Here is a 14857-nt window from a genome sequence, read left to right as displayed (position 1 = left end):
TCCAGGCCCTTATGTCCTGGAAAGCTAGGGGCCATGCCGTGTGTCTTGATGGTGGGATGCTGCTCTTGAAGACTTCCTCAGGAGTTGTGTAAGAACACTGAATACCTAAAATGAGGTTTACCTTTATCCTACACATATACTTCATTAACTGTGGACTTCTGTAGGGTTCACAACATCACACTGGAATTTGCTATCAACAAGTTTCACAGTGTCTTGACAACATTGCCCAAATTAAGGGCAAAGCACATTTTAGAATCAAAGAGAACAGAAAACTACCAAGCGCTGCATGGGCGCATTTAAGACACAAAAGCCACAGAAGCACCCTGACCAAGGCTTGACGGCTCATTTCTTCCACGCTTGGGAAAACCATGACAGATAATTTGCTAGGTTCAGATAGCTTCCCTACAACCTGCTTGGGGAACTGAGCATGCGAACAAGACGGGCTTTTTCTTCCCGTCTTTCTTTCCAAGTTTGGTAGATTGCACTATTGTATAGGCTACATCTATTCCAATTACTCTGTGCTCTGTAATGTGCTCTTTTATCTAAGGATTTCAAGGATCTTTACAAACATTGATTAATACTGCAAGATAGGTATTTTACAGAGACAGGAAATAAAGCACAGAGTGATTTTCAGTTGTCCAAGGTCAGTCAGAAAATCTGCTGTAAAGCCAAAGACAGATTTTCTAGGTTCTTATTCCGAAGTCTGTTTCCAGACCTCTAAGTCATTACTACGCCTCTACCTTAGGAGCTTCCTATAAAGACAAAGCATCGCATGTCTGTGAGAGTGTCTGAACCCAATTTTTGGCTGAAGGTAACTATTTTTCTGAGCAGCAACAGCAAATTGTGGTGTCAGTGTGCTAACATGACCCAGTGAGTGATTTTCCTAACTGCTGTCCTGCTGGAGAGCAGAGATCGAAAGCCAATGTTTCTACAGGTGCAGGACCAGATCTCAGCTAGAGTAAATGATCCCAGCTGCACTTGCTATCTACCCACTTCAACTGAGAAATGTCGCTTTACTGGTTCACTGAGGCAAAGGATGGTATCTGCAATATTTTGTAAAGATGACTTCACAAACACGGATCATCAGGGAAAGATCAAGTTATTTTCTTACAGTCCACCTAAAAATCTGATATTGTATAATGCAAGGAGATAAAGTATAATTTCTATTTAATAAGGGCTGTACTAGTTGTATATTCCACAGTACAGAAAACAGACCATTTGTCAGGGAGTCTTAAAGAAACTCCTACCGATCTAAAGGGAGAGCTCCTATATTAACAAAAATTCTCAAAGCGTTACCAGAATGTGTTGGCAATCTAAAATGTGACTGGATTCATATGCAATTTTGGAACAGGCCACAGGCAAATGAGATAATGGAAATGATTTTTCTGTCACTGAGTTTTCTCCGATATATCATCACTGACTTGTTAGGAATCATCTAGGAAAAGACTTGGGCCCAGCTTGGAGCTAATATTCTTCATTCTTCTATTGCTTCTCCCACTGAAGGCTCTAACTCAGCTTCCCATACACAACAAATTCAAAATAATATTCCAATACAGTAATATACGCATCACTCTCTAACAGGCAGGCAAAGCGTAACTCAAAGGATCACGATGCCATGGAATATGCTTGGAAAAATGCCAATGCTTGGAATAACCCCACTGAAGTGAACAGGTCACCAACCGTAGCGCAATTTTGCACAAAGTGAGTATGTCTAATCATGTCTGAGCTAAGAGCAGAAGCGAGGCCTTCTCTTCCCAGATTCTTCCATGATCCCCTCCACCCTGCCCCATCTCCTTTTCCATCCTTTAGAGAGACCTGAGGAAGGGTTTGAAGCTGTCTTCTCTCAGCTTCTTATCAAATGGCTGCACATTTTGTGAAAAACAAGGAATCGCTACAGACTGTTGCTTGAAGACTAAGATCTTCTTGCTGCAGAGCACAAGGGACTCAGTATTCTGAATTACTGACAGCATATTCAAGCCAACACTGGGACTATGAATGTTTTAAAATACTTGAGAGACAAGATCATACATTTTGTGAACTCGAAAAGAACACTTCCACCTGTTGTTTCTTCCTTCCAAGAGTTAAAAGCAAGCAAAGGAAAAAATAATACAACATGTTGCAGGTGTCTCTCCTGCTGTCCTACACAAAACACATGTCCAAGCAGTTGCAAACTTCTAAGTAATATTGCAAGCACATTGGCCTAGATCCTCAGCTCACGTTAATGGGGGGATGTGCTTTATATCAGCAAGCATCTGGTCCATTACATATCACTGACAACTATTTCTTCAATAACAAGCACCAGCACAACATGGACAAACAAAGAGCTTCCTCTCGTCTTGGCAGCTGTAACAAATGCATTTGAACTCCCACCTTCCAGGAAGACACCCTGTTCCCATTCTAGACGATGCTTCACAGCACCGCACTCCAACTCCGTTAGCACATCTATGTGCTGACTAACTCAGGCGATGCTGGCATCTCTTCTCAGAGAAGCAGCTCGTCAGCAGGCCCAGCTGCATCCACCATCCTCCCGAGGACTGTAACAATAGCTTTATTTACATGCTATAAGGAAAGATGTTCCCACAAAGAGGACATCTTTCCCAAACCAGTGATAAAAAGAAGCTGGAGCAACATGCACAAATCTGAATTCATTTAAAAGCAGTAGGGATGGAAAATGGAGGAAAACTGGGGCTCAGACTCTGCCTGATTAGAGTCTCAAATCTTCTCCCTCCCCGGGTGACAATTTGCCCCACTTGGGAAAAACAGTTAATACAGTGCGTTGGAAGCAGCTGGCTTCTCTGGTGTCAACATGTCCTTTCTGGAAGCAAGATCGACTACCCACAACACACCGAGCCCCCCAGGAACCTGGTTAATGCTAATTTAGTCAGCCATTTCCTTCAGAAGACCTTGGTCTAAATGCAATTACACTACAAACAAGTTAAGTGGTACTGCTAAGACGCTCAGCTCCGCTATAAGGTCTCCCAATATATTTACATAAAATTATCTCTCATGTTAATAGAAGAGATTTATTCCATTAGTCTAGACCTGCCACTTCAGAGTCTTTTCTGCAGTTGAACAAAACTGAATTTCTTGTAGCTGGAGCCTCATCTTTTCATTGAATTATTAACAGATTCCACCTATTGCCTCTGTTTTCTGACTTTTTTTTCTGTGTTTCTTTCATTTCTTTCACATCAGGTTGTATGGATTCTTGTTTTACAATGAACAGCAGTCTGCTTTTTTTCTTCCTCTTCAATTAGACTTTTCCTTTCTTTTTTTTTTTCTTAATTTGTCCATAAAAGCTTCCCTGAAACACCAAATCATTGTCAAAATGCTATCTACGCCAGATGGTGTATCAGACAATTTTACACCATCATTTTGTGAAGTCATTCTTTATTCCCTAGAAAATTAAATTAGGTCTTCCTGGTAAGATCTGGGCCACAGTGTCAAAACAGACAGGGATGCACTGATTGCCTTTACTTTCCCATTGCTCAGATGTAAAGAAAGTTTGACAGGCTGTCAACAAAATTCAAGCCGACAAAAACAGCTTTAGTACAGAAGCCAGAAAAGTAAATTCCCAAAAAGCCATTTCACATTATGGGAGCACATTAAAGATTTGTCTCTAATACTGACTCTGATCCAACATCTCATAACTTAGACACTGGCCCTTCCAATACTTCTTATTCATAGATGTTTTCTGCTGACACTGCGCTTGGCACTGGGAAATAGACAAAAATACTGCTTCTGCTAAACATTTTTCAGTGGGAAAAGAAAATTCCATGCACCCTAAACCCCCTTTTGCTGCAAGAAATGTATATTCTTTCCTTGACTGAGGATAGGTGCCATGGGAAATCTCACCCAATGAATTTCTGCAGCTCCTCAAAATATTTCCATCGTAACTCATTGTGCCTTCTCCTTTAAAGGTTTCAGATGTCTGGAGATGGTTATCATGACTGCTTAGCCATCCTCAGCCAAGTTATTAATAATAAATATTTTAATTTGCCACCATAAATCTCTTCATCTCTTTGAAGTTACTTACCACTTCCATATTTTATTGGTGCGTATATATATATTTATTTATATATATGGGAGTTATCCTTCTGCTGTGGATGAAACATCAACAGAGCACCATAAAGTGAAAATCTAGAAAGTTATTACTCATTGGGAAGAGCTTTATTAATGAAATTAGGTGATCTCAGTTCTATTTCTTCCTCTGATCAGACTTTCTGTGTGAAACTGGTCGTGACAACTAGTCTGCATGTGTCTTTGTACTCCACCTGCAAAATCACAATTGAGGCACATCCCCTCCTTACAGAGACATTAGAAGGATAATTGTAGTAATCTGCTAATCCCTTGCATAGGGATTTTTACATTCTCATGGCACTTCATCTATGATATGCTCAGGCACCTTGCTGGTAAGTGCCTATAAATACAGTCATTTGCTACAAACACAATCTCACGGCTTTAGCTGCTGTGACCTTTTTGCTTGATAATAACACAGAGTGCAGCAAAATGTACCTCGTCCATTTTGGGTTGAACGCACCTGTCTCACGTTAAACAACCTCAGGGCAGTCTAGTACTAGGATAGATAGGAAAATTGGTAGAATGCCAGGTAAAAGCTAAGGGCATCATGATCAAACACATGGACACAGAGAAAATGCCTGAGCTGGCAGATGAAGGACAAAAGAAGAAGAGGAAACAGCAGAACATACAGACCTTCAAGTTCATTGCTTGTGGCAGTATCTCCCTCAAAAGCTGTCTGTAAAAAAAGCCCTGCCCACTTGCCTCTTAACTGGGCAGAAAAAACTCCTGATATAGTCTTTCCTTGAACTGAGTCAATCCCTGTTCAGTTCAGTTTAGCTGTAGGAAAGGCTTAAATTGGAAACCCACCTACTGATCTTAGCTGCCATCTGAATTAAGGAATTAAGGTTAGGAAACAGAATAGAAAAGATCTTGCTGAAGGGTTCCTTGTTAAAAAAGAAAGGCACGCTTACATGAAATAACAAAAATTAAAGAGTAGTCATGCAGAAAGACTCCCACACCACCACGGATAGCACAAGTGAGTTTCTGAAAGGGTTTGGCATGTGTTGGGCCGCTGGAATACAAATCATTAATTAGGCTTAGCAGAGAAGCTTGCCAATAAGGGGAGCACCAGAATGCCAGTGTCAATCTGACAAAAGGACTAAATGCGCTGACATTCAACCAAGTCCCAAACGGGGACTTGCTAAAGTGGCACTGACAGACATGGCTTGCAACAGATCCTGCCACTCAACTTTCTGAGCAGCTGATGGAGTGGGAGACCCAGGAGAAAAAGAGGGGAAGATGAAGAGCAAAGTTTATAAGAGCTCTGACCAGGCTCAATAAAAGAAAGTCAATGCTAAGTTGTTTGCGGCAAGAAACAGTATTTGTTCTGTTTGTTTAATCCACTCAGTGAAGTTACTTATAAGGTCCCATCACTGAAGGGTCAGGAGATGCTGATGATTCTTTATGCGGGTATGGTCCTTAAATGTTAACCTTTTGCAAGAAACCTTCTACAGTCTTTTAGATATTCTACAAAACACACAGTAAAGCCAACGGAATGAAACGCGTCAATGAAAGCCCGTTACTTAAATTGTCTTAAGAAGGACAGGGGAAAAAGCAACACTTTCACAAATGTGGCTAATGAAGCTGGTATTTGAAGTACAGAGGAAAGCGCTGATTTACAATAATACCTCTAGATACAGATTTTTATTCTTGTTGTCTCTTTAGAGTCTAACCTCACAGTATCAAAACAGTGGGTCGTCTTCATCTGATATTTTTAGTCTTCATGAGTAGGATTGGTTTTGTGAGCAGCTGCTGTCCAGTTTCTCAAGCTCTGCATGCATCTGCCTGCATTCTGCCCTGTGAGGACTTACAAACTGATAGTTCTCAAAAACCTCCTTTGGCATCACCTTTGTCAGCAATACTAGTGACTGCTAGCTGTAGCTCCTCCAAAGGGAAAAGAAGGCATCTGTATTGCACGACAGTTTAGTAACAAAATGTAGCATCATTTGAGGACTACCTACCGCTTCTAGAAAAACCATGATCATTGCTCTCAAAATAATTCCCTGCTGGCTCCATTCCTGAAAGACTCAGGCCCTTATTGCTTTGAAAACTTCTCCCAAGATTTGAACCTTGTTCACCTACTCGGTGTGTGTCTTTTTGCTCTTTATGAAAGCACAATCTTCCTCTCTGATCTGCCAAGCAATCTGGCCACTGTTGGAAAGAGATGCCACTTCTGCCATTCAAAACATCTTGGGTCTCTATGCCTCATTGACTCACTATTTTTGCATCCCAAGATTTCTCAGTTGAGCTATAATGGGAAGGTGGGAGGGTAAGGAATACAGGAAGGCTGCTCAGCAAATAGGAAATAACGAGGAAAAGACACTGATGCTGGTCTCTGAAATTACAAAACTGGCTCCAACTACACTATTTAAGTGAAAGCATTTTAGAACAGAGTTTTATAGGAAATGCAATGCATAATAAAGTTGGGCTGTGCTTTACTGCAAAGTTTCAGTGAAGAATCCTTTTATTCACAATGTGGTTGACTAAGAAATGCTTTAAAAGTTGATGATTCTCTCCATTACTCCACTACAACCCAAGAAACACTCTCTTGCTTTGTACGAGATCTCAAAGAAACAGAATCACACTCCTATTTTTTCAGGTCTGTAAAATCCAAGTCAGGAGTTCAGTGGCTCGTAAGGTGCAAGATAATTTTTCCACCTAATACTGAATTACGCTCATTTCATAATTTTTCAGAAATGATCCTATAACCGTTATTTCTATGAGAGGTAAAGACTTTATGGTGCAATAACTTTCAGAGATGAATAATGTATTCATGTCAAGTCTTCACAAAAAATGTCTGCAGAACTTACCAGTTCTGTATTATTATAGTATTTTACGTCTGGTATTTATTTTGTAGGCTGTGGACACATATTCAGCTCTGCAGAAGAGCCAAAATAAAAGCAATTCCTTCCATTAAATTTGAGGCACCATGAAAGCAAAATTGAGCAGAACAGAAGGAAAAATACATTATTTCCAGGTTAATTATAAAATGAGCTCTCTTTTTGATGATCATAGGGAAAGTTCTTTAACTACATAGAAGCTGTCTGATAGCTTTGTAATGATCCAAAGGAATTAGGAAAAAAAGTGGTTCAATAAAATATATAAGATTTTATGACTGGGATTTTAAAACTGCTTTTTTATGTAGGGGGTTTTAAACAATTTAGCAAGTAAATGTCACACTCGAAGGACAGGCTCTTCCTGATACATTGAAATGGTTGAAAACTGTACTTGGACTCCGCTGTTAGCATCCAACAGCTAGAGGCAACTGCCCCAAAGCTGATCTGGCAAGGCAGAACTTTACCCCATCAGTGCAAAGCCAACAGGATCAGCTCACACCAGTTGCCCCGCAGTTTTAAGTGGGAAAGGAGATTTTACACTAAGCTGGCCGAGGGGTGCTCAAGCTCTCCAGTCTGGTCTGGGGTCAGCAAACCTCTGCAGAGGTGAGGCAGCAAAGAGCTTGGGGCAGAAAGCTCCAGCTTTTTGCAGAATGAACACGCTAGGGTCCCACATGCGAATCATTACAACAGTGAGCCGGTTATTTAATTTGAAGAAGCCTTATGCAGTAATGAAATAATCAAATCTCTCCACTGAACAGGATATGCAGTTTCTAGTGATGTTATTATATTGAATGGAGCTACTGGCTCAGCTCGTAGTTATCATGCCAGACATGTCTAGCAACGAGTACTGTAAAACAATGGGCACGTGGGATGCTCTTTTTTCAGAGGAACGTACCTTGAATATTGAATAAATATTAATCAAATATCTACGTGCCAGATCCAAGAGAATACATCATCATCTGTATCGTAGTTAGACTCCTAAACCCAAATATGCACGTCAGCACCTGTGTAATGCAGGGGGTACTTAACTCATTAGGAGTTTTGTTTTCCTGCTTGGGAGTTTTGGAGGCTTGAGTTTTGCTTTCTGCACACTCCAAGAGCTCCTAGGTACACAGGTATCACCTGAGACCTTTTAATCCCAGGTACAGGATGGTGCAGCATTTATATCAGCTGCCTTGCCTGATCCTGGAAGCGTGCCCAAATCACACTAGGAAGATCCTACGCAAGAGTTTGTGCTTGGTAATAAATGTCCAGTGTTCTTTAATATTTGTTAAAAACTGCACCCCGGTTTCTCTAATGACTGTACACAGGATTCCCTTCTACTGCCATTTGTGAAAGGGGAATATAATTACATTATGATTATGCTATGTTATGGAAATAAACATAAAAATGGACAGGAACTTTGCTTTCATAGTCCTGTGGGTACAAATTCCACAAAGTGGAAGTAAGCTGCATATGTTGCGTTAGTTTATTATATGGAAATAATGCCATGTTCAACTCAAAATCACTTTACACTGAAATAATGCCATCCTATATAATTTAAAATAAAAAGAAAAAGGCAAACATTGAAAAGGCATATATATCTATATGCCCTGTACACTGAAAGGTAAGTTTTAAAATTATGCTTTCCTGTGCTTAAAAGGAATAATTACCAAAATAAAAATCACTAAGTCTTTGAAAATTCCTCGTTATTCTCCTGTATTTCAAAAAGCTATGATTTGTAGCTAATAAGTAGTTCATTTAAGCAGAAAGCAACAAAAGCAGAACGATGCCTTTGGAAGACAGTAATGCTGGGAAGGAGAGGGTTTGAAGAGGTGCTGTGTTAGCTTGGTTTAAAATATGGAAAAATATGACCCCGTACTCATCAATGTAGGTACCGTGCTGTGCCACGAGTGCTCACTCTCAGGAACGCTGGGTGGGGTCTAATACTATGACACAGTCTTAAACAGATGCGGCATTTATCTTTCAAAGCTGTCCTAACCCGTGGAGCTGCTGTGCTCCACGAGCTCCTGCATCGCCTCCGGGGTGCCTGCAGTTCAGTGGGTGCATCCGACCCACGGCATTTCGCTGCCAGCCCAACGGAGCCGCATCCTGCTGGAGCCAGGCCAGAGCCATGGGCTGGACCAGCCATCTGGGGAGAAATCATCAGCAGAAAGCCACACCTGATCAGTTTGGGTTTTTTGAATTCTAACTTTGTCTTCAGCTAGAAAAGAAGCGTTTCTTACTTCGCTGAATCAAAATCACACTTTTCTTGAGGGAAAAGCACAGAAAAGACAGAGCACTTTGGTTTCTCTGTGAAGGAAGCTCAGGAAGATCTGCTGGGGTGAACCTGCAGCCCTCCAGATGTGGGAAGAAATGGGTGAAAAGAAAAGAGAAGGTGCTTTGAACGTCTTCCTTCAAGGATACTAAGATGTCATCATAATATTCTTCGAAATCATTCACAACTGAACCAGAGGGACTACCGAAACGTTTTGAAAGCCATTTTGATCCTCCCCTATTCTCTCAGTTGTTCTTTGGCCATGATCAATACTCACAATTTTGGTTTTGATAGGGCTTGGGTTCGATGCAGCTTAACTGTGACAATAAAAACCATTAAAATGGTGCACACATGCATTTATAGCACACCTGTCTATCTTAGCATCTGTCCTGGTTTCGGCTGGGATAGAGTTAATTTCCTTCCTAGTAGCTGGTACAGTGCTGTGTTTTGGATTTAGCATGAGAATAATGTTGATAACGCACCGATGTTTTAGTTGTTGCTAGGTAGTGCTTACACTAGCCAAGGACCTTTCAGTTTCCCACGCTCTACCGACTGAGAAGGCTGGAGGGGCACAAGAAGCTGGGAGGGGGCACAGCCAGGACAGCTGACCCCAACTGGCCAAAGGGACATTCCATACCATGGGACGTCATGCTCAGTACATAAACTGGGGGAAAGCTGGCCGGGGGGGCCGCTGCTCGGGGCCTGGCTGGGCATCGGTCGGCGGGTGGTGAGCAATTGTACTGTGCATCGCTTGCTTTGTATATTCTTTTATTATTATTGTTAGAATTAATACTATTTTATTTTATTTAAATTATTAAACTGTTCTTATCTCAACCCACGCGTTTTCTCACTTTTACTCTTCTGATTCTCTCCCCCATCCCACTGCGGGGGCCGGAGGGAGTGAGCGAGTGGCTGGGTGGTGCTCAGCTGCCGGCAGAGGTTAAACCATGACAGCATCTAACAGTGCTTGTGTAACCCTCCCCAGCTGGCTCAGTAAGGTACGTTGTACAGCCTGGCACACAGCGGGGACACAGGGAGGTGGAGTGACATGTTTACAGCTACCTTGTCACTCAGTAGTGGAAAAAGAAATGTGCAAATTTAATTCTGATCAGAATTTTAAACCATGAAAACTTACTACTCTTTGTACTTAAGACTACTGACCTGAGGGCAACAAGGGACCACTTTGCAGCTGATACCAGATCCTGCTCTCTGATGTGTCTTTATAACTCAGCTGGTTATTTCTAGCTGCCCATGTAAATGGGATGGGTTAATACTGCTGGCAGCAAGTAGATATATACAACCTGTCCCAAAAAAGAAGGGGTATAAAACACACCTACTTAAAAATCACCTGATTTAGTTTCAAATATTCTTTACAAAAAATGCTAATTCTGCACATGGTTTTCTGAGGGACTTTAATCCTATGCCAACATTTAACATAAAAGACTCCATGGATCAGGACTTTAGCCCATTCTTTCTTACAACTTTCTGACACTGTCCCTTAAAAAAGAACAAATATATCAGGTGTCCTACTTGAAAGTCAACAACTTGACACCACTGCAACTTGTGCTGCTCCTTATGGTGATGGACAACTAAAAATGGCTTAAAAATACAAAGCAAACAGCAAGAGTAAGTGGTTTCAAAATCAATACAAGAACGATCAAGTAGCAGAAGAGTACTTGTTATCTGTTCATCAAAATGATGTGGAAAGACATTCTGTGCATTCAGAATTTAATTTAGCTACTTGCTTTATCATCATAAACACTCATTTCAATATGGGCAATGATTATTTTTTCTTCCCAAACATGAATAATATATAATTGCTGGTATTTTGGAGGAGACAAGGTCTTTACCTTTATCCGTCAGGGTAATTTATCATTGTCTTTCTTTTTCTTCTGCAGTGGTGAGAGAGCTTGTCAGCTCAGCTTGTTCTTAAAAAGCTGGAGTGTAATTCAATAATAAATTCACTCAAAGGCTAGCTGTCACGAAGCATTCATTTATTTGTATCCATTAGGTGATCTGCACTGCTGTTCTCTCCAAAAGGTAACTAAGCTGCATTTCTGAAGCCCAAGAAATATATTGCATAGATATTCAGTCATCTCCTTCATACTGCTGCCACTTCTGCATAGGCCATACAGGAATGCAAATGTGCTGTGGTTTCCCCAGGGGTGGTAATCAGCCAGCCATGACCCGGTAAAGCCCTGAGGAGTCGGCTGTGGTTCCTGACCTGAGTGATGAGTGTGCCTGTGCCACAGGTGTCTCTGCAGGACGTCAGACACGCAGGACACAGAGGTCCACGTCACCTCTGTGTTGCCTGCTTATGGGACTGCTCACAGCAAGTGGCATGGATCCAACTCCAGTCCTACCCCATGAGGACGATGGTGCTGGGATAGAAAGATGTAGGACTTCCCATGCCCAGCAATCTACAGTCCTGATCTACAGCAAGGAGACGACTTCATGAATCACAGCGGCAGCAACGGAAGGGAGAGGGCTGTCCTAAGGCAGGATGCTGGAGCCCTCCATCAGAACAAAACGATTTCCTGCCCTCCCTCCTGTTGGACAAGCTATTGAGCCAGGAACTGGAAGGAGAGATGAAGATGGTTCATCCTGCCCCCCCCAGCTGCTGCTGCGAGCAGTTCCATGGATAAGAGGGGTATTATCACCTGCCTGTTGTAAAAGCAACTGGAGGAGATTCAACAGTGAAAACGCTACTGAAGAAAGTGCATATCTGCATGTACAAATACAGTCAGTCTCACTTGCCCAGACTAATTGGGTTCCAGACGGTCCCAGCCCGTGCTCCTCCATGGAGCAGTCACTGACCACTGCTGAAGCACTGCCATTTCCAGGGCGACAAGAGGCAGCTGTTTAAAGGTTCAGCTTTCTAGGTGGTGGTAACAGACAATTGAAAATACAAAGAGAAGCCAAGAAAGCAGAAAACACTTGCAATAGTTGAGTTTATCCAGATCTATAGGATCTTTAAGAACCAACAGGAATGCACGATCTCTTTAAAGATCCCAAAAGAGTAACGGCATTTTTAGCAACCCAACAGACTGATAAGCCTGGACTGTGTGCTGTGGTGCTGTCTCAGGGGAAAATATACCTTCCGTTGAGGTCCTTCACTGTTACTTGCAACCGCTTCTGTGATGAGTCAAGATATTTAATTTCAGAGATGCAATGCAATCACAGCTTGAGGTGACATATCTGTAGACCATATTTAGTGATACATACCCTATGCTGATATTTTAAGAATGGCAACCTCATAAATCATCGCTATCTCTGTATAATTCTTCGTGTTAACTTAAATGGAACAAGGAGCCCCATTTATTGGTTAAGAAAAAGCAGTCATTAAAATCCTTCCTATTGATTTGAATCTTTGTATTCCCTCACTCTAGTCATCTACATGCCAGATAAACATTTCTGCTAGCAGGTGCTCCTTTTGAATCCCGAATCTTTCTTTAGCAGGACGTCTACAGATGGTTAGTAACTCCTTCCTACATACAGACCTACCATCAGATCTGTGAAACACATGTAACTCCTGTAGGAGTTTATGTGGCCCTAAATGACACAGTCTTTCTGCTGGTCCTCTTCTGGCACTCCCAGAAACAAATTCACTGTATAAATGAGAAATTCCTATTATTTCCCCACCACCTCTGTGTGCAGCTGAACGCAAGCAGCCTTTAAAGAGAAGTTGCAAATTTTTTTTATCACACGTATGAAAACTCCTATAGTTCTTCAGTTGTATGGAAAAGTTCATTAAACACAGACATGTGTCTACCAAAACTCTCTACCTGCCAGAACAGGTACACATGGACCTGATACAAGAGTCCCCTGAGGAAAGGCTTCTGACTGCGAGCTCAGCTGAGGAATTGCAACCCTAAATATATCAGAAAAATGAAATTGTGAATATAATCTATTTTTTATTCCAAGGCCTGATTTTACAGCAACAAATCACAACTGACAGTAGAGAATTCACTGTGCTAACATTTAGTCCAGAGCCTGGCCTGTTCAGTATCCAGAACCTGCAATCTTCAGAATGCTGGTGAAGTACAACAGTTTGCAACATAGTGAGTGTTTGGCCTTAATCTGAATCACTCTCATCAGCTTTCCTGGACTCTGAAGGGCTTGACAGCAAGACAAATCAGGGAAACTATCACACCAGGCCAACTCCCTGACACTGGTGTGCTTCTAAGTGCTTCATGTCTGAGGTCAGCCTGTAGACCACCAGAGATGGCGATACATGGGAGGTGGTACCCCAGGGATGACGGCAATGTCCCTTCATGGAAGAGCATTAGGTCAGGCCCAGAAGGGCCTGAGAGGCCTGCTGAGATGCAAGTGCTGAAATAAATACCCGCATAAACACGAGGGTTGTAATTTTCAGTGCCAACCTATTCACTGCTGTGTGTGGGAAAGCTGAAAGTAAGCAGTTAATGACCGGGTGGAATTCAACAGAATCCAAACCTAAGTGTTGAGAACCACCTCCTGGCTCAGGGTCACCACTTCTGAAAGGCAACATTCAGGGCAGACACTGAATGATCTAAGAATCTGACACCACAGGGTATGTATTATGGTGTCCTGCTATAAGCACATGATTTTAAAGGGATGACCTCCCCTCACAGCCAGGCATGTACTTAAACAAATGGCTGAGATGCAGTCACAGAAGCGAACTGCATAAGATTTCTTTGCCAGTTCCTGTTTCTTGATGATGATTGCAGTGATAAAGAATGTTGCAGTATTAAAACCAATCTATATTCAAGTTGATGATTGTTTATATTGGAAATCACTCTAATAGCCCTCCCTAGGCTGTAAGATTTTCTTCAGTTATATAATCATAGAATGATAGAATGGTTTGGGTTGGAAGGGACCTTTAAAGGTCATCTAGTTCCAACCCCCCCCGCCATGGGCAGGGACACCTTCTGCTAGATCAGGTTGCTCAAAGCCCCATCCAACCTGGCCTTAACACTTCCAGGGATGGGGCATCCACAACTTCTCTGGGCAACCTGTTCCAGTGCCTCACCACCCTCATAGTGAAGAATTTCTTCCTTATATCTAATCTAAATCTACCCTCTTTCAGTTGAAAGCCATTACCCCTTGTCCTATCACTACATGCCTTTGTAAAAAGTCCCTCTCCAGCTTTCTTGTAGGCCCCCTTCAGGTACTGAAAGGCTGAAGTCTCCCCGGAGCCTTCTCTTCTCCAGGCTGAACAACCCCAACTCTCTCAGCCAGTCTTTATAGGAGAGGTGCTCCAGCCCTCTGATCATCTTTGTGACCCTCCTCTAGACTTGCTCCAACAGGTCCATGTCTTTCCTGTGCTGAGGGCTCCAGAACTGGACGCAGTTCTTTTGAGGTCTCTAATAGTCACACTATAGATTGTAAATACTATTCTAGTTTCCCTCTCTTTTGGCTCTGTCAACAGCAGAAGGTCTGCCATTGCTGTTTACGAGATACTTCTGGAAAATGCCAGTCACTTGAACCAGAAGAGCCCTGCTGAACAGATGGCTTTCACTCCTTTAAATAAGAGAAAGGAGGAAAGATGCAACTGCCCATACACGTTGGGAAAGAAGCGTTTTGTCTTACTGGCTGGCAGGACATTGCAGATGAGGAGACAGTCAGCAAAATTACATCAGCCACAAAATTCTTCAGATATCTACTTCCCTTAGACAATTTCCATGTTCTGCATCTTGCTGCCATT

General features: G+C 42.1%; 1 protein-coding gene across 7 annotated transcripts in view; it reads right to left on the bottom strand.

The window, feature by feature from the left end:
• Positions 1-14857, bottom strand: part of TENM4 (teneurin transmembrane protein 4) — a 624775-nt gene that overhangs the window by 93152 nt on the left and 516766 nt on the right. The gene's annotated exons all lie outside the window — the stretch shown is intronic.

Source organism: Aptenodytes patagonicus, chromosome 1 (genome assembly GCF_965638725.1).
Source record: "Aptenodytes patagonicus chromosome 1, bAptPat1.pri.cur, whole genome shotgun sequence".
NCBI classification, from domain to species: domain Eukaryota; kingdom Metazoa; phylum Chordata; class Aves; order Sphenisciformes; family Spheniscidae; genus Aptenodytes; species Aptenodytes patagonicus.
This window is presented reverse-complemented; position numbering and strand designations above follow the sequence as displayed.